This window comes from Lissotriton vulgaris, chromosome 1_1 (genome assembly GCF_964263255.1).
Source record: "Lissotriton vulgaris chromosome 1_1, aLisVul1.2, whole genome shotgun sequence".
Lineage (NCBI taxonomy): Eukaryota > Metazoa > Chordata > Amphibia > Caudata > Salamandridae > Lissotriton > Lissotriton vulgaris.
This window is the reverse complement of record NC_141685.1, coordinates 885,449,456-885,468,835: the sequence shown is the minus strand read 5'-3', so window position 1 is coordinate 885,468,835 and position 19,380 is coordinate 885,449,456. Positions and strand designations below refer to the sequence as shown.

The 19,380-nt window shown below is 50.1% G+C and overlaps 1 protein-coding gene across 2 annotated transcripts in view; it reads left to right on the top strand.

The window, feature by feature from the left end:
- Positions 1 to 1,700: 1,700 nt before the first annotated feature.
- TCF20 (transcription factor 20) overlaps positions 1,701 to 19,380 on the top strand; it is a 230,747-nt gene continuing 213,067 nt past the window's right edge. For both annotated transcript variants that reach the window (XM_086958741.1, XM_086958737.1), the window contains exon 1: positions 1,701 to 4,045. The gene's annotated coding sequence lies outside the window, so the exon portion shown is untranslated. The remainder of the gene's footprint in view (positions 4,046 to 19,380) is intronic.

Sequence of the window (19,380 nt, the reverse complement as noted above, 5' to 3'; positions counted from 1 at the left end):
AATATGTGTTCGATGCCTGGGAGGGAGTGGGTCAAGTTTCCTTAAACCATGCTGAGTATGCAGGTGCAGTGCATGAACTCCTGTGTGAGTGAGTCATGCTGCCTGGGGCTCACTCACTCCACACTTGTAAATTGCGCCTGCACCAGGCTTATTCTCATTTGCAAAGTTCGGCGCATGCACACAGCTAGACAGCCCCCACACCTCCGGGAATTACTGCTTCCTACAACCAGAATGGATGCATCATTCAGAGCAATGAAAACAAGTTCATTTGATTTAAAGAACTGTTAACAAAAACCATGTCCAGCTATTGTAGATCTGGCAACTTAAAGAAAACAGCAACAAAAAACAAACAAGCGATGGCATAGCCAATAGGTCTCGGTTTTTGGACCATTTAAAGTATTTAGTTATGCAGCAGAATATCCTTGGTGCAACAACACCAACTTTTGCATTGCATGGCTAAACACTTATAAGGTACCAAATGCGACACCTATTAGCTATGCCAATGCTTGTTTGCCATGTGCTGAATAGGGGTCTTTAGCGCTATGCAGGAAATGGCTTTTGGGAAGGATACCACCTTTTAGCGGTGTTACTGAGGGATGATGGGGTTATTGGCAGCTCTTAGCCGTGTGCTTTAGAGGGATGGCGTGCGGGTCTGTTGCTTCTTGAAAATGTGCTGGAGATGGTGGTGGGGTTGGTGTCATATCTTAGTGATGTTCTGGACGATGTGTTATTAAAGTTAGTGGAGTACTTTGGGTGGCTGGCCGTGGCGTTGGACACCTCTTACCAGTGTGTTTGGGAAGGCTGGTCTGGTGGTTGTCACCCGTCATGTGGTAGAGAAAGGAGTTGGGTGGTTGGTGATGTACTGCGGAGGCTGGCTAAGTGGTTGACACCTCTTAGCCGTGTGCTAGGGATGGGTGGATACAATGGTCGTCACCCTTTACCGGTGCGCTAGAGACGAAGCTGGGGTGGTTGCCACTTGGTAGTAATGTGCTAGACCGTCTGCCAGATCTCAGTAGTTTGCTGAAGATTGCCTACTGGCACGGTCTGTTTGGCAGTGGAATGGAAAAGTGGCTGTTACTTCTTACCAGACCGACGTGAAAAGCTTTATGGAGTAGTTGTCGTCTCATATATATTGTTTAATGGTTGGCCTGAGTGTTTTTGGTGAGTGGGTTGTCACCTCTCAGTGACGCGCCGCGGGAGGCTGGAGGGGTAGTGGATGTAGTGTCACTTCTCATTCATATGCGGCAGGCGCGTGCCTATCACCTAGTCCTTGGTATCGCTGCACGTGACACCTGGAGTAATTGTTTCAATCGAAGCTTCTGAGAATGGTGGAGAAGGGTTTACTCCCCCCTCAGTTGATGCCGCACCCCTCATCTGTGATCCTCCCGTTCTTCATTCGTAAATCAATCTTCGCCCACCCGTCCTGGACCCTCCAACTACTTCCATCCTATCCTGTCGCCAAATGCTCCTCCCTTGTTCCCCCAACCCCTGCCTGTCCCGTCCAGCTCCCCTCGACCCGTCTAGCCCCCCTTACTGCCCCCAGCCTCCGCCTCGCGGACCCCTCGGCACCTCTGGCTGCCACCCTTAGCCCCGCAGATGCCCCCGGTGTGTGATTCTCCCCGCCCGCAGGGAGGAGGGGGCGGAGAGGAAGAGGAGGAGGCAGGGAAGGGAAGTGGGAGGAAGCTCAGAGCGAGCGAGAGCGACCAGCCTCCACCTTGGAAAACACGCCAAGGATCGGCACGGCGCCTTTTCCATCCCCAACTCGCCTTCCCTGTCCTGGCACTCAGCAGGGCCCTCGGAGGGGATCCCGAATCCCGCGATCCATCTCTCTTTCCATGGATCCCGAGGACTGCGATACGAGCCCGCCGCACCGGACCCCAGCCGCCGGTAAACACTGGGCCTGAAGCAGACTCAACCCCCCCCCCCCTTCTGTAAACCCCACCCCATCTTCTAGCATACGAACAAGCCTAGCCCCCCCCCCCCCGCATGATAGCCGCCGACTGCACTCTGCAGGAAAACACTGGGCCCCATAGGGCACTGTGGGCATCCTTCTCCATCAGCTAGACAGTTCAGAAGACAGACCCCGTATTCCCCATGACGAGACCCTTCCACAATACCGGCCTGGAGACCCGAATTAGGGTCTGTTGACAACACATTTCCAATATATCCCTCCTCAGGACCATTCAACAAGACCGTGAGTGACATATTCCCTTCCACACACTATTCTGCATGAGGATCCCAATAGACCCTCGTTAGAGCCTACACACAACACCATTCTCCAACATTACTTTTCAGCATTTCTCAACACGACAGACTCAAATGTCCTTTAGCAGACCCTTGACACAATTCACGTAACAGACCCCTATTAGGACTAACCGACAACACCCCCTTCAACAAATCATTCAAGACATTTCCAGAGATGGGTTTCAATAGACCCTTCAAAAAGATCCATCCCATCTTCCCCTATTGGGGCCAATCAACAACACCCCTCTAATATGTCACTCAACAGGCAAGTTCAACAATACCTCTGGTATAGGTGCCCGACAAGGTTAACAGACAAGATCCTCGCAGTAGACCAATGACAGGACAACAACAACAGTACATTGCAACACTGGTAAACAAGACTGACCAACAACACTCCATCCAATAAACACTTGATGAGATTATTGAATTGATGAGATTATTGAAAAATCTCCCAATAGATTGACTAGACAGATGGACACGACTGACCAACAGCATTTCCTCCATTAAATCCCTGTAAAGATTAATCCCCCAGACTTTTACCCCTGACAAAACTAACAAGACCCCTCAGTGGACCCTTGACTACACTGACTAACAAAGTTGATCAGGAAGACCCCTCAAGTAGAAACTGGTAAGATTGATTGAAAAGAACACCGAAGCCCCCTCCAACAAAACACAGACAGCCCCAACCACAAGTGCCCCACTCACAGACCCTTGACAAGACCCAACCTAATTGATATCTGACTAGGCTGACTGGCATTACCAATTGACAAGACCTTCCTTGACAATACTGATCGAGAACATATCCTCAAATATACCCTCAGAGATAAGACCCTCTCCAGTTAACCTCAATGGACAAAAATGATGGCCCACCCCCCATTCCAAGACTTATGGACTCCCAATAGTCCCCTGGCAACGACTGATCAGCAACATTTAGTTATATCCCTGACACAAACCACTGCCAAGACTGACCCACAAGACCCCTCCAGGACACCCTTGAAAGGAGGACCTTTGACAAGACTCTTTCATCAGACCAAAGAGACCCTTTAATAAGATCTCCCCACTTGACCCCTCAATCGAGTGGCCAACAAAAACTAAGTTGTCACAATATAAATCAGACTCCTCCAATCAATCTCTAAATGAGTCCGATCGAGAATACCTATCCAACAGGGCTCCTCCAGTCTATCACTGAACCCGTGACATCCCACTGACGCTTCAGCTAAACCGATCGACTAGACGCAGAGGAAACCCGTCGACGAGACCCAGCCACACCATCTATCCGCGTCAGAAGACCAGCCGGTTGCAAGAAAAGCCCCCGCCGGTATAACGCACTGAGCCAGCCTCTGGGTGTGTGCATTCCCCCAAATCCCACCCCTTCTGGCACCAGAACCAACCCCGCCAAACCCAGCTATTGGAAAGCCAGGCGCCAGCGCCGAATCTCCCCCGGTGCGTACCGGGCCGCGCTCCCCTCCCCCACGAGGCCACCATATTATCAAGGCACGGGAACAATCTGTCCCCCCCGCCCCCTTCAAACATGGATTAAGCGCTGTCAGCATCGAAACACGCGGGTAAACACTGGCCTTTGGCTGCACCCCCCCTCCACCGAGGAATGGAGTAAGTGGGCGCCGCGCCGGAGGGCCACCCGCGCGCCGGGCCGAGGGGGCCTGAGGTACCGCGGCTGCAGGGGGCGGCCTCCCGCCGTCACGTCTCCCCATCTGTCTGCTGCGAGGAGAGCACCGAGGAGGAGGCGTGCGAGACACGATGGCGGGGCGCCGCGCTGGCTGAGGGCTGTCGGAGGGGAGCGGTGAGTACGGAGGCCCGAGACTGTGACGATGCTCATTGTGGGGCTGTGGGTGGGCCTCATGCTCCCGAGGCGTGGGGGCGCCTGGCGCGAGCCTGCCTGGGAGTGTTACATGGCTCGGCTTTGCTGTAGGCGTGTGTGCGCCACCCGTCAGTGTGTGGGAGACTTTGTGTGTCACGTGTTTGTGTGTGAACTGTGACTCCAAATGTCCGGTTATTTATAGAGCGCGCCGTAGACGCATTCGGCCTGTTTCTAGGCGCTCGTGTTTTTCAGGAGACTTAAGGCACAGGGAGGTCAACTCATTTTGTTAGGGTCACAAATTGTCTAATTGATAATCCCAGATTAGACTATTTTTTGGGAAACGCGATGTACAATTTTGACATACCTTACATATGAAACGGAGGTCTGTGTGAAAAGGATGTCGGTGGTCTTTATGGTTGTGTGGGCGACTGTGCGTGGATGTTGGATTGTTTTTGATGAGTGGGGGGATGTATGAGAAATCTGGGCTGCCTAGTGTGTTTTAGACGGTGTTCTGGGGCAAAATGGATTTAAATGTGCCGTTACGTGGGTCATGAACCCTTGTGATCTTAATCTGTGCGTAAGGGCTTCGTTTTATATCTACATATTAGTGCCTTGGGTCTGCATCAACGACTTAAGTATATTCTTTTGCTTGATACTATTTTGTTTGCGAGCACTTTCTAGGCGCGTGCCTGTTCTTTTGAGAGACGTGTGAAAGACACGGGTTTAGTGCGTGATGCCCTTGTTTGAAATAGGACTGCGTGAGAGAGGGGTCTTAAAGGAAGAGGTCGCTGTGGGCGACACGCACGATCGGACTGGGACAGAAAATAGACCCGGGCAAATTGGGGCAACAAAATAAGAGGCATCCGTTATAAAACTAAAAACGTGGACATGTTTGGAAACGGGTGCAATTTTGAACGTGTAAAGACACCGTGGATAAGTGTCTTGCGAGATGAGGAAGCCAGCATGTATTTGAACTTGATGCATGCAATGTTTATTTAAAACCAGGGAAATCAACCGTGAAAGCCGGCCCACAAACAGCCAAAACACCGGCCCACACACTGACCTATCAGACCAGCCCATCGAGCTCTGCCCTACAAGCCAGCCAGACCCCAGCGATGGGTGGGAATGTACACACGACATCGGCCTGTTTGAACACACAAGGGCCCAGAACTCGACACTGAAATATACACATGCGGGTACTTTCTGTCTCAGAGTACATATTTGCTACGGAGAACTGCGGGTGCTCTCCCGTCAGAATCATTGCACCCCGTCTGAAAAGTGCTGGTTCTCGCCCTCTGCACATTAAATACATTTAGGTTCTTCTTCATACATGCCCCTTAAAATCCCCGCATTGGTCTGTGTGTGAGTGTCTGAAATATGGGCCCATATGTGCAATACCATCTGTGTAAAAGGCTAGACGTGTGTATGTGGCGAGTGTTGTGAGCTCATATGTCTAAAATATGTGAGAACTAAGAAGCTGCGATTTCTTATATGAAATGTAAATGGCCGTGTGTGCGTGCGGTGTTATGCTTTTGTGTATGAATGTGATGCACTGTGAGCGTTGTAGTTCGATGGTATGAGTAGGAGACATGGGTCAGTGATTTACAAGTGGTTTGCCTGACACTTGGGTCTGAGTGTGAGGCTTGGGTCACTGGTTTACTTTGGTCAATGCGTCTGACACTTGGACCTGCGTGACTGTGTCAACTAAGTATGCTTGTGAGTAGGTTGTTTGAGTGATGCATGACTATAGCCTTGTGTCCGGCATGGATCACTGGTTTACAAGGGCCTCAACGGACTCAGATATCAAAAGCACACTGCAGAAATCAAAAGCACACACGCAGTGTGCTTTTGATTTCTGAGTCCGTTTGTAATAAACAGGTGTGGGAGGTGATGATTTCTACCTGACACATTGGACTGTGTGTAGAGGGCTGGTCCCACATGTTAAGGTGTCAAAAGTAGACGCTGTAGACGTGGCCAGGTAAATGTAGATGAAGTTTATTGAGTTCTAGATGAAGTTACATCAAGCCCCATCAGGAGCAGCCTTCTAGCTGCTCAGCCCGTCCTCAACTGACAACACTCGTACACCAGGCACCCAGGCATGCCACTCACACTAACATTCTAACTGGAACACTCACACTGGCTGAGCAGCTAGATGCAGAGGAGTAAATGAACATATGTACAACCTGAGGATACTACACTGTGTCTAATAAAGGTATATGTAGGCGCTGGGTTTAGTTTTAGTTTGCTGACACATGGATTTGTTTATAGGAGCAACGAGAAATGCGCTTGCATTTGTATGTGGGACTAGTTGGTTCATACGCATGAGCTTTTTGGGCCTGTGCATGCTACTTTTGGGTGTGTGCTAGTAGGGACCAATGTCTACGTTTTGGACTCATTAATTTGTATACTTGAGAAAGGGGATTGTGGATTGGGCTAGTAGGGTCTCCCCTTGACACATGGTGCTGAGTTTGGGACGTTGGTCATTGTGTATGACATTAAGGGCTTTGTGTTTGTGAGAGGCACCTAGACCTGGCTGTATTTTTTTTTATTGCCTGCAATTCCGAGACACCTGGTTGGGGATGCATGTTTATGTGAATTATCTGATGCAGCTGAGCCTAATTGTGTGTAGGACATAGGTTTTCAGGTACGTGTGACATTGCATTTTGACCAGTATTTCCAAATAAGACGTGATTCTGTGTGTGTGAAACACAGGGGCATGTTTGTGGCACATGGTTTAGCATGTATCAGGTTTCCCCAGCCACAGGAGAGTCTGTGCAGGTAGCATTACACGAGTCTGCTCTTAGGACACGTGGCTCTTTGCCAGGTACATAGTTTGCCCGTTAGTCATGTGGATCTGCCTGTTTGGCAGCTAGATGTGTGTTTGTGGACATTTGGGTCTGCACTTAGGACTCGTGGGAAAATATATTTTTTACACAGGATGTAAATGTGTTGCTTGTGTCCTTGTATGTGTGAGAGCTGTGCGTGTTTATGTATTTGTATAATGTGCAGGCTGAGTGTGTTGTATGTTATAGTGTTTATATTAGATATATGGGCCTAGGCCTACTTTGTTGCATGGGTGTTTGTGTGGCACACGGTCTGCATATATAGCACACCAAGACCTCTGGTGCCATGGTTGGTGTAATGCAGGGCCATTTGTGACTGGCATGTATGTGTGTGATTCATCGGGCTGAGTGCATGTGGCTCAACATGTGTGCAGAACACATCTACTGGCACATGTGTATCATGCTAGAGTGTGTGTGATACAAGATTCTGTATGTTGGTTGTGGATTTGGGTGCATGGGCACCAAGTTATTTAGGCATGTGTAACATGCAGCGCTCAATGTGTCAGGTCAGTTCCAGGATACCCTAGGGAAATACAGTGCTTTAGAAGCTCGCTAACAAATCTGGTACTGAGTCTGGCTGTAAATGTGAAAAATGGATTTCATTTTGTGTGTGGTGCTTGTGTCAGCATGGATGTGGAACAGAGGTCTAAGGGTGTGGCGCATTGAATTTTATGTGTGTGTGGTACTCAGGTTTGCATGCTTCTGTGGAACATTTGAGTCTTTGTAGTTACATACTTGTCTGCAACTTGTGTGGGGAATATGGATCTGTGTAGGTGCTTGCATGTGTATCGAATATATAGATCTGCATAGTGTACCATGTGGGCCTGAGTGTGTGCGACATGTTGAGAAAGATACATTAAAGTTTGTGGGATCCAAAAAGGCAAGCAGTGTAATGTAATCACTTGCTGGCATTGAGGTGAGATGGGATACGAAAATAGGGTATTCAACTCAAGTAGTTGGGGTGAGGACTAGTGAATCAGTAAGGTAGATTTAGGATTCAGCCTGAAGAGTGGTGCCTTTTGGTGTTTGGTCTTATGAAGTATCTCGGGGAGTTTTGCAATACCTCTGTGAGAGATCTGTTGGTCCATGTGTGGAACTTGTGTGGATATCTGTTTGATGTGGGGCTGTGTATAAGAGAGGTGTTTGTGTATGAGACACCTAGATATGCATGTGTTTCTGATATGCAAAGCTGTGTAACATAACGTGTGTTTGTGAGAAACAGATGGGTTGAGGGTTTGTGAAACATGGATCTGTGTGGAAGGGCATGTGAGTATTTGTTAGTGTAAGCTAGGTCTGTTGTGCTGAGAGGTATGGGCATGTGTTTGTAAAGTGTGGGTCGGTGTTTAAAAATCAAGGGTGTGATTATGATGTGCATTTGAATTTGTTGCTTGTTGACCCTATGTTTGAAACGTTGGTCAGTATGTGAAACGTCTGTGTGTGAATCATCTGTCCATGTGTGACATGATCTGACGTGGTTTGCATGTATGTGTGAAATACATGTCTACCTGCTTGTGGAACACAAGTTTGTATATACGAGACACATACAAAATTTCTGTATGACATTGCTTACTAGGTATGACTTGTGGGCCTCCAAGATGGAGGAATCCGTATACAGCACATGACTGGCTTAATGTTTGACATATAGAGTGTGTGTATGTGGGTCTTTTTTTCACAAGGCATTTTAGACTGATTGGGGCTTGTTAATGGATCTTGGTGCGGTGTATGTGTGCACATGAGAAAAAAAGGCCAGTGGCATTGTGGATATTTGATTTGAGGGTCTATGTCTTTACAGATTTTGTTTGTGCAAGACCCTGGGTTGGTATGCATTTGTGCGGTTACTTATTGGGCATGCAACAATGTATCTGGCCATGGCACCTGGGTCAGGATGTGTTTGGTTCTTGTGAGTATATGGTAACATGACAGTTTTCCTGTGTACTAAAACAGCTCTTTGTGTGTGTGTGTGTGTATATATATCTATATATATTATATATCGTTTATATATGGATGTTGTTGTATGTCATGCCTTTGTATGGTATTTGAATCTATGTGTTTTGCAGATTTGTTTTGGTGTGTTTAAGGCACACAATTCTGGACGTGTGTGGCACATGGGCGTTTTATGTGTGTGTTTGATATATGAATCTTGGTGTGTATGTGTGCCTCTGAGATTTGGGTCTTAGGCACAAATTTTGTGAGGACATGTGATTCTGTGGTTAAGTGGGTGTATGGAGTTCTATGTCTTGGGTGGGAGGTGTGGGCTTATGTGTAAAATATCGATCAATGTAGGTGAAACATGAATGTTATGGAATATGATGTGCATTTTGTAAGTATGACTTGTGGGCCTTTTGTGTAAAACTTGGGTCGGTTTGTGAATAGCATATGTGTAAGATTTATCGGTTGGTGTGTGACACAGAACATATGGGTTTGCAGGCATGTTGTACAAGGGGTTGGGTTTGTTTGAAATGCATGTCTGTATGCTTGTCGAACATACTTTTGTGTGTGTGATAAAAAAATGGTCAGTGTATGACATCTCATTATATGTGATCTGTGTGTATGCTGAAGGCAGATACATCACTGTGTGGTAACTGGGTTGGTTTGTGAGTTTGACATGGAGCTCCACATTTATAGGCAGGTCTGCATGGGGCTTGGTATGTGTGGCACAATGGGAAGCATGGATCCAGATGCAGGGCCGTTGGGTCTCCACACGGGACAAAAGTGTCAGTGTTTATGTTGGAAATGAGGGTCTGTGCTTGTAAAGGAATTGCATGGGTCAGTATGTGGAAGCCACCTGGTTGGTGTACATTTGTACTGTCTCTTGTATGGCATGTAGGACTACATGTCCTGCACTTGTGTCTAGGTGTTGGTGCAGCACACAGGTCTGGCAGTGAGTGGGGAATGTGGGTCTATATATATCTGTAGATCACAGAACGGGTCTGTGTAAGTGTCTTTGATGTATCAGCCCTGAATAATCCTAAAAACGTTGCTAGACCTGCAGGTCGAGTAACTAGAATACTCTACGCGACTTAACTGTAATATACTTGACCTGTAAACTAGTCTCAAGTTGTGTGATCATTGGCAAGTAATTTATTTTACAGTCACCTTATTTCAGCATTTCTGCTGTACGCTCCGTGTGTAATAAGTCTAGACCACGTATGGGTAAACATGATCCCTGACTTGCCTCTCAATTTACTTGTTGTGTTGCCATCAGGACATGGGCAGGAGTGTTTCTCAGTTCATGTTAAATCCCTCACTTTTAATTAATATATTAATAAAGCATGAAATGTTAGTGCACTGTCATTTACTGATAGTTAATTTCCAAGAAATGGCCAAAGTCCTTCCCACTATCGTACATCTATACTGAAAAAACTATATAGTGTATGAACAATAATCTGTGAAAATAGGAGGTCGTCTTATAAAGAGAGGGACTATCCTCATGGTCATCGGAAATCGCAAAGTAGTGCACCCCTCTGAATCCATTCCGCCAATGGCTCTTTGACAAGTGCTAACAGTGGAGGCCAAAGGGGACGTCCGGTATGAACCCATTCTGGTCAGGATGTATTATAGACTTAATGGCCCTCATCAGTCTGTTCGTAAGCCTCTTGGCCTGGATCTTGGACTCCATATTTAATACTAAGATAGTCCTATAGGACTCACGCTCATCCGAAGTCTTCTGAAATTTCAGGATTATAGAGATCATGGCCCCTCTCAGATTGTAAAGGAGCTCACCTGCTCTCAACTCCTCCTCTTCTTAAAAATTCTAGTGGAAAGCCATTTGGACCAGTGTTTTTGCTGTTGGAAGTGACTGTATAGCCTCCAGAATCTCCGTCACTGAGACGGGCTCCTCAATGCCCCATCTATCTGTGGCAGAGAGGTGGCGAACAAGCAGGTCTTCAAGAATAGGGTGAGAGCGCTCAGCATCAGACACCAAGCAATGAGTGTAGAGGCGTTGGAAGTACTGAGCAAATTCCTGGTCTACCAAAAGGGAGGCTGATACCCCCCTCCCCATCTAACACCAACTTGGGGACTAGACAGGGCGAAGTCCTTGCCCGCCAGCCATTTTAAAAGTTTGCCTGCCCTGTCCCCCATCTCATAGAGCTTGCCCTGAGTGGTGAGGTGTGCATGGGACGCCATATCCAGTAACTTCTGCCTAAGCGTTAGTCTCTTCAGTTCTACCTCATGTCTCACCAGGTCGGTAGGGTGGGCCGTGAGAGCCACCTCTGCCGAATGTAACTTGTGCTCTAGGGTAGTGATCTACTTGTATCTACAGGTCCGAGAAGCGGTCTGGTAGGACACGATCTGTACACATAGGGTCACCTTCATGGCCTCCCACAGTATAATAGGTGAGTGAACTTAGTTTTTATTGGTGGCAAAATAATCTGAAATTTGTTGTAGGAGAAAGTCATCAAAGTTGATGTCTGTAAGCCACCAGGCACTAAGCTACTAGTGCTGCAGTTGCTGTCGCATAGAAGGTTTAAGGGCAAGAGTAATCAGGTCGTGGTCTGCTAGTGTGTGGGGTAGGATTCATGAGTCCATTAACTCCGTCGTGTCCATGGAGGGTATAAGGAGATAGTCGATACGGACGGAGGAGTTGTGGGGGTGTGAGTAAGATGTGTAATCTCAGGTTTGTGGGTAGAGCAGGGCCAGGCATCCACCAGAGCCATAGAGGAGGCCCATGCTGCCAAGTCAAACTATCTGCAAGCTGTAACAAGCATTTACAATGCAATGGTTTTGCCTTTGTTAAAGTTAGAGCTATTGGCATTGCTCTTGACATTATTTTTATGTATATATTTTTTAACATAAATAAATGGCATTGTCATTTACAATGCCACTAGCTTTATCTCTCGCAAATGACACACACAAACACACACAGAGCCCCCCCACACCCACCCACACAGAGTCCCCCACACACACAGCCACACAGAGCCCCCCACACACACAGCCACACAGAGCCCCCCACACACACAGCCACACAAAGCTTCCTACACACACAGCCACACAAAGCTTCCCACACACACAGCCACACAGAGCCCTCCACACACACCCACACAGCACAAGCAGGCAACAGGGGCACACGGAGGCACAAGCAGGCAACAGGGGCACACGGAGGCACAAGCAGGCAACAGGGGCACACGGAGGCACTAGCAGGCAACAGGGGCACACGGAGGCACAAGCAGGCAATGGGGGCACACGGAGGCACAAGCAGGCAACGGGGGCACACGGAGGCACAAGCAGGCAACAGGGGCACACGGAGGCACAAGCAGGCAACAGGGGCACACGGAGGCACAAGCAGGCAACAGGGGCACACGGAGGCACAAGCAGGCAACAGGGGCACACGGAGGCACAAGCAGGCAACAGGGGCACACGGAGGCACAAGCAGGCAACAGGGGCACACGGAGGCACACGCAGGCAACAGGGGCACACAGAGGCACAAGCAGGCCACAGTGTGTGCGAGGACTTGGCACGGGGAGTTGTTGCGGGAGCTGGTTATTAAAGAGCAGGACTGAAGATGTTCTAATGTAAATGAGGTGGGACAGACGGCCGGAGACACGGACAGCGGGAGGGGGGGGGAGGGCGCGGGAAGGAACGGGAACACGGACATTATGGAGCTGGGGGGCCAGGGTCGAGTCTCGGCGTCGACAACATAATCTGTTAGGATAGTAAAGAGGCCATTGTGCAGGGGAGAGAGAATCATGAATCTTAACATTTCAAACAAATACCTTTATATCTATAAATCTCAGAAAGCGAGCATGCAAGCATGTATCTGACAGCTGATCACTTACAAGACCGCGTGCCTTTGGAGGATAATAATACTTCTCAGCAGGAACCTCTAAAACGAAGACATTCTCGAATGGATCGCGGATTGGAATGTTTGCAGCACTATTTTTGGCTAGACATGCCTGCTAATAGACAGAAATAGTCATCTTATTTATTATTTAAAAAAAAGCCAAAGACACGTACACATTGGCAACCCCCCCAGGCCATGTGCAGAATCCCTCTAGTAATGGTGAACCGGAGTGGCTCCAGGGTGCCCCTGTGGCACTGCACAAAACAATCCTTATTGCATGCACCCCCTCATTCTTGTCCCTTCTCACGCAGGACCCTGCCTTAAATAATCCTATAACGTATGATTTTCGAATCCAGATTCATCCACATACCAGGCCTTCCTGTTAATTCACAGACCATCCACGTTCAGCGATTCCAGCGCCATTAAATACCACGGGTTACTAACTAGCCGCCCTCGGCCATTAACCAGCTCCGTTGTCATTAAAACGCACTTACTGAGCTGAGCACTCGGCACTGGTCGCCGCCCCTGGAGGAGTGTCACTGGGCTCGGGGATGCCACATTAGGCCACACTCACGCCGCTCATTCGCAGGCGGTGAAGACGGATGCATCATCCATGCACCGAGGCCCTCGCGCGAGCTTCTTGAAGCTGCATTAGGAAAATGACAAATCTGCGGGGAGGGGGCAACGGGAGGCGGGGTAACAGACAGCGGGAGGCGGGGTAACAGACAGCGGGAGGCGGGGTAACAGACAGCGGGAGGCGGGGTAACAGACAGCGGGAGGCGGGGCAACAGACAGCGGGAGGGGGGCAACAGACAGCGGGAGGCGGGGCAACAGACAGCGGGGGGGGCAACAGACAGCGGGGGGGGCAACAGACAGCGGGGGGGGCAACAGACAGCGGGGAGGGGGCAACAGACAGCGGGGAGGGGGCAACAGACAGCGGGGAGGGGGCAACAGACAGCGGGGAGGGGGCAACAGACAGCGGGGGGCAACAGACATCGGGACGGGGGCCACAGACAGCGGGAGGAGGGGGCTGGAACCTAACGCTCTGGGCTGAAAACCACATTTTGTGCAAGCAGAGGCTGCCTTCCATTTCCCTCTCCCCTGCATCTGCCCTGCTTCCCCCGGGGCTCGCTGCGTAACAAACTTGAATGCCTCTGCTATACAATGAAAGGCATGCTTGTCAGCTAAAGGGAGTTAAAATCCTCCAGCGAACTGAAAGAATAGAAGGTAATGTAACAATTTCAGTTACATCCGACAGTGCCGCCTCGGAAGCAAAAAAGCACAACACCACAAAGGCATCCCTTAAAGACACGAAATTCCAATGGCAGCAGAATATCGTTTTATGTAAAGAGTGTGTGCGAGGCCTTGGCACGGGGAGTTGTTGCGGGAGCTGGTTATTAAAGAGCAGGACTGAAGATGTTCTTCGTATAAATTAGAGCAGTCAGTACCCAGCTCTCTGAAGCAAAGAAATGGAAAAGGGACTTGCGTATGTACATGATAGGAAGAAACTAATCAATGTGCACTAAGGAGGGAATAAAGTGAAAAAAGACAATAAGTAAACAAGACGTGATAAATTAGTAATGATAGTGTGAAATGTACTCTGAGGGCGGTTCTATTACCAATGAAAGTTATTGGCCGAGAGTGAAATACAGAAATGCCCTCGAGCCATTCAACAAAACACGTTAAAGAACGAAAGGGTGAAGCTTAGGAACAAAGGCAATAGAAGGAACACCCAAGTAAACATGTTGAATAGTTATCCTTAATGCTGCGGTCAAATATAAGTGAGGGGTAGAAATTTGTAAGTATTCTGAGATGCAAACAGAGCTTACCCGCTCAAGTTGTGATTGGGACCGGGATTGTATTACTCTTCTGACAGTGTAAGCGTTAAGGTAAACAGAACCCGGAAGACATGGGCTGAAATAGCGTGTGCACATGAGCACCAAATTAGTGGGAATAGAAAGAAGCAGCGGTAGGGGGGCAGGAACGGCCACACACTGACAGCGGAGGGGGGGGGGAGCGGGAACAGACACACATGGAGGAGAGGTGTGGCTCACTGGTTAGAGGTGGCAGACCCGTAAGCAGAGATCGGCCCGGGACCAGGGTTCAATTCCCGATGCGGCAGGGTCGTGGACCAGGGTCAAAACGGACTCGATAATTCTCGCCTCGGTGCCTACTCTAACCAGGGAACACACTCGGCAACTGTGGGCATTAGCTTGCCTCATCTCTACAACGGCCCCCCACAGACGCCAGGGATGCCTGGTTTCACCTTGGAGATACCCAGAAAGGGACCATCTCACAGGGAAAACCAGGACGGGTTCCCCAGCGGTCTTCAGCGCCAGGATACTCCATGGAGTCGTAGTGCGCTTTACAAGTACACCCACATTTACATGGACATAAGGCAAAAAAAACAAAGCATTCACGCAAGCAGGAAGGCGGGTGCCGGCTCAATGCCGGACCAGATTCGGGGGCGTTCCCGAGGGCTTTTGGCTGACGTAGCGTGACGTAGCCAAAAGCCAAAAAATCCCGGGAACGCCCTCGAATCTGGTCCGGCATTGACGGACAGGCCCGTCTTCCAATGGCTAGCCTCCATTTATGGAGCTAGCCAATGAAAGACGGGGGCCGTTCCTGTCTCCCGTATTATTCTCATTAGGTTTTCGCCTGCGCGAAAAAGATGCGCAGAGCGCATCTTTCGCCAGGCAAAACCTAAAAAGGGATTGTGTCTCCTGAAGAAGTACCACCAGAGGGGAGAGACATTTCAGATACTGGAACACTGCTCCTCATTTAATTTATTTTTATTTTTATAAAGACCTTTATTAACAGCATAGCCAAAGTCATCACAAAAGCATTTACGGGCATACAGTGTTCGGTATCCTTGATTCACAATAACAGTATAGACATTATGGTGTACACAGCCACATCAGCCGGCATCCCGGGGGCCCGGCGGCAAAAGAAGAAGGTGCTCAACCATAATTACCAATGCTGTGACAGTTTCCGGAAGTAGTAAAATATACAGTGTGACATTCGGCCTACCCTTGATGGAATCTTGGTAGCCAGGCCTTGTGTTAGTGTGAAGGTCAAAAACAATTACTCAAACTCCCACCCCAACGTCCCCCCCCCCCCCTTGAGTGTGTCCATGAGAGTTCCCTGTCCCCCTAGTCTAGTCTAAATGCAGGTATGCTCGGAGTATGCCCATCCCATCCCCAAACTCTATGTGTCAGTCCCCCTCACTATTGCCTCCCCTTGCCCCCTGGGGGCTCGAAGTCGCTGGACCCCTCCCCTCACCACCCACCACTCCGTAACCTCCACTCCCCGCGAAGAAAGGCCTGTGCCTGCACTTCTGTCTATTCTGGCACTTGGTCCTGCAGGTCCGCCACCTCCGAAGTATCAGAATTGGCCTCCTCATTCGCCTGTAGATATTCCTTGTATAGGGCCCAGAAGTTTTTCGGTCTGCTCCTGGGTGGGAGCAGTTCGCTATACAGCTCCGTTTGAGTACAGCAGTACTGCAACTCCCTAGCCCACCGCCCTTTAGTAGGGAGAGGCCCTCGCATCCAGCAGGTCGCCACTACTCTCCTGGCCATCAGCAGCGCCATGTCAGCTAGCCGGCGTAGGGACGGGGGGAGTGGCTTAGAGTAACCCAGCAATGCCAGTTCCGGGACTCGAGGCAGTTCCGTCTCCAGTATCCGATCAAGTTCTGTGAATACCTCCCACCAAAATGTCTGTATCCCGGGGCAGAGCCACGCCATGTGGAAGAAATCCGCAATCGGAGTGCGACAACGCTCACACTCCGCCGTTGGTCGGAGGCCGTATCGGTGTAGTCGTTCAGGGGTGTAGTACACCCGCTGGAGGAATTTAAAATGCACCAACCTATGCCTGCCATTGAGGGAGATCTTCCTTGTGCTGGAGCAGCAGTAGCGCCACATGCTATCGTCCACGGGGGACTGCAGATCTTCCTGCCATGCCGTTCTAGCTTTAGAGTGCTGCAGGACCTGGTGCGACACCCCCAATTGATTGACCTGAGAGAGCAACTTAGCAGACGACTTAGTTTTGATGATATAGGTCAATTCAGGGATCTCCGCAGGCTCCTCCAGAGCCGCGCCCAGAACCTCCCGGCACGCCGAGCGCAGTCTGTGATACTGGAATTTTTGTAGTAAGGTAGGGCTAGGTGCCGTGTGGGCAACTTGCTCCCAGGTTTTCAAAGTGCCCTCGGCGAACAGTTCCTCCATGGTCGCTACTCCGAGGGAGAGGAGGGCCTTCACCACTCCCTTCTCCCTCAAAGGAGGCAACCATAGTGCCCAGTCTAGCGGCATCAGGGGAGAATACAACATAGTGCTATCCCGTGCACTCGCTAGGGCGTGCCATGCGTGGTTAGTCGCCTTAAGGGAGTCCAGTTGTCCGATCTGGCGAGTGACCGGAAGGCAGATCGTGGCCGGCAGGGGGAGTGGGTCCGCGAAAAGTTTTTCTAGGATCAGGTGCGGCGTGCGCGCATCGCCATGTATCCACGAGTGCAGGTGCGCGGCCTGGGCCACTCGGTAGTAGCGCTCCAAGTCTGGGGCACCCAGACCCCCCATTTCGCAGGGGAGAATGAGAGTTGCCCACCGTATTCTGGGTGATTTGCCTCCCCAGGCCAGGCGGATCATGACTTGGGTAAGTTGTTTGAAAAAGGCCTTCGAGAGCACAACTGGAAGATTAACAAACAGGAACAAGAACCGGGGCAGTACGATCATTTTCATGATGGCAATCCTGCCAAGCAGTGATAGCGGGAGTTTGCACCAATTGTCCACATCGTCCACCAGCTTATTAAAGGCCACTCCGTAATTATCCCGGACCAGGACTTCCGGGTCTGTGTGCAGCTGGATACCCAAATACCGGACCGAGTCTGTGGACCATCGCAGGGGATATTCCATATCGAAGGGGTGTGTCACTGGAGTGAGAGGGAAAGCTATAGATTTATCCCAGTTCACCCGTAGACCCGAGAGTGAGCCAAAACGGACCACTTCCCTGAGAATCGAAGACAAATTAGACTCCGGATCGCGTACATATAGCAACGTGTCATCTGCATATGTCGATATCCCGATTTTATAAGTGGGAAAGCTTATCCCCTCTAGGCTGCGGTACTCCCGCATTGCACATGCTAGGGGTTCTGCTACCAGAGCATAAAGCAAAGGTGAAAGGGGGCAGCCCTGCCTGGTCCCTCTGCAGATGTGGATCGGTTCCGACACCCTGTCTCCGAGTCTCAGTCTGGCCGTTGGGTGATGGTACAAAGCACCGATTCTTTGTAAAAACGGTTCGCCCAGACCCAGTTTCCTAAGCACTCTGATCATAAATGGCCATTCGACAGAGTCGAATGCTTTTTCCATATCCAGGAAAATCGCCAGCGCCTTATTCTCCTGGCGGACATGTTGCACCGTTCCCAGCACGGTGCGAATATTGTACGTTAAGTTCCTGCATGGAACGAACCCAGACTGTTCGGGCGCCACCAGCTCCGGGACCAAAAGGGCTAGCCGGTTGGCCAGCACTTTGGCGTATATCTTGGCGTCCACATTAAGCAGACTTAGGGGTCTGTACGAGCTGCAGAGGTCCAAAGGTTTCCCTGGCTTTGGAATAGTGACTAGCAACGCCTCGCGCATAGTGGGAGGCATCTCCCCGTCTTCACAAATCGCATCAAAGAGGGCGATCAGGTGCGGGAGCAGGATGTCCTTGTAGGCCTTGTAGAAGCCCACCGTGAGCCCGTCGGAGCCCGGAGCACTCCCCGCTCTCATGCCGGCAAGGGCCTCCAGAATTTCGTCCCCGTGGAAGGGGGCCATCAAGAATTCCCTGTCCGAGTTTCGAAGGAACGGCATGGCAATGTGTTCTAGGTAGTCGTCCATTTCCCCCTCGACACCCCGGGTTTTGGACTGGTATAGGTCGGAGTAGTATCGTCGGAACGTCTCTAGGATTTGCTCCTCCTCAGTCACTACCCCATGCTCCGGAGAACTTAATTCGTCTATAACCAATGGACGCCTGGAGCTCTTAACCATGCGGGCCAGAAGGGCGCCAGGCCTGTCTCCCTCCCCGTAAGCCCGGGCCGTGGCATATTTCCCCATATAGAGGACCTCTCTGTCTGCCAATGCTTGGTACTCTAAAAGCACGGGGGCGAACTCCTGGTCTACCTCAAGGCCATCGTCCTGAAGTTGGCGGTTTTCCAGGTCCGCTAGTTTGGTCTCTAACGCTGCTAGCTCTCGCCTAATGGTGCGCAACACACTGGAGTGTTTAGACATGGCCATGCCCCTGATAAACACCTTGAATGTCTCCCAGACCGTAGGGAAGTCATCTACAGAGCCCAAATTGTGATCAAAGAACTGTTCTACGTCCTCCGCCAATTCGCCCCGAAAGACATCATCCAATAAGGCGAAGGGAGGGAACCTCCAGGTAAAGGCCGGGATCCCCTTCCTAACGGTGGAGAGACTCAGCAAAATGGGGGAATGGTCCGAGAGAGTGCGCGGGAGAACCTCGCAGGTGTCTACTCTGCTCAAGATAGTTGGGGTCGCCAGCCAGTAATCTATTCTAGTGTGTACGTTATGGTACGCAGAGTAATGTGTGTAGCCCCCTTTCATGGGGTGTTTGTCCCTCCAAACATCCACCAGGTCAAGTTTGACTAGTTCTGCCCTCATATAGGCAGCAGAGGCGACTGGTCTACGGGCCGGGCCAGAGGA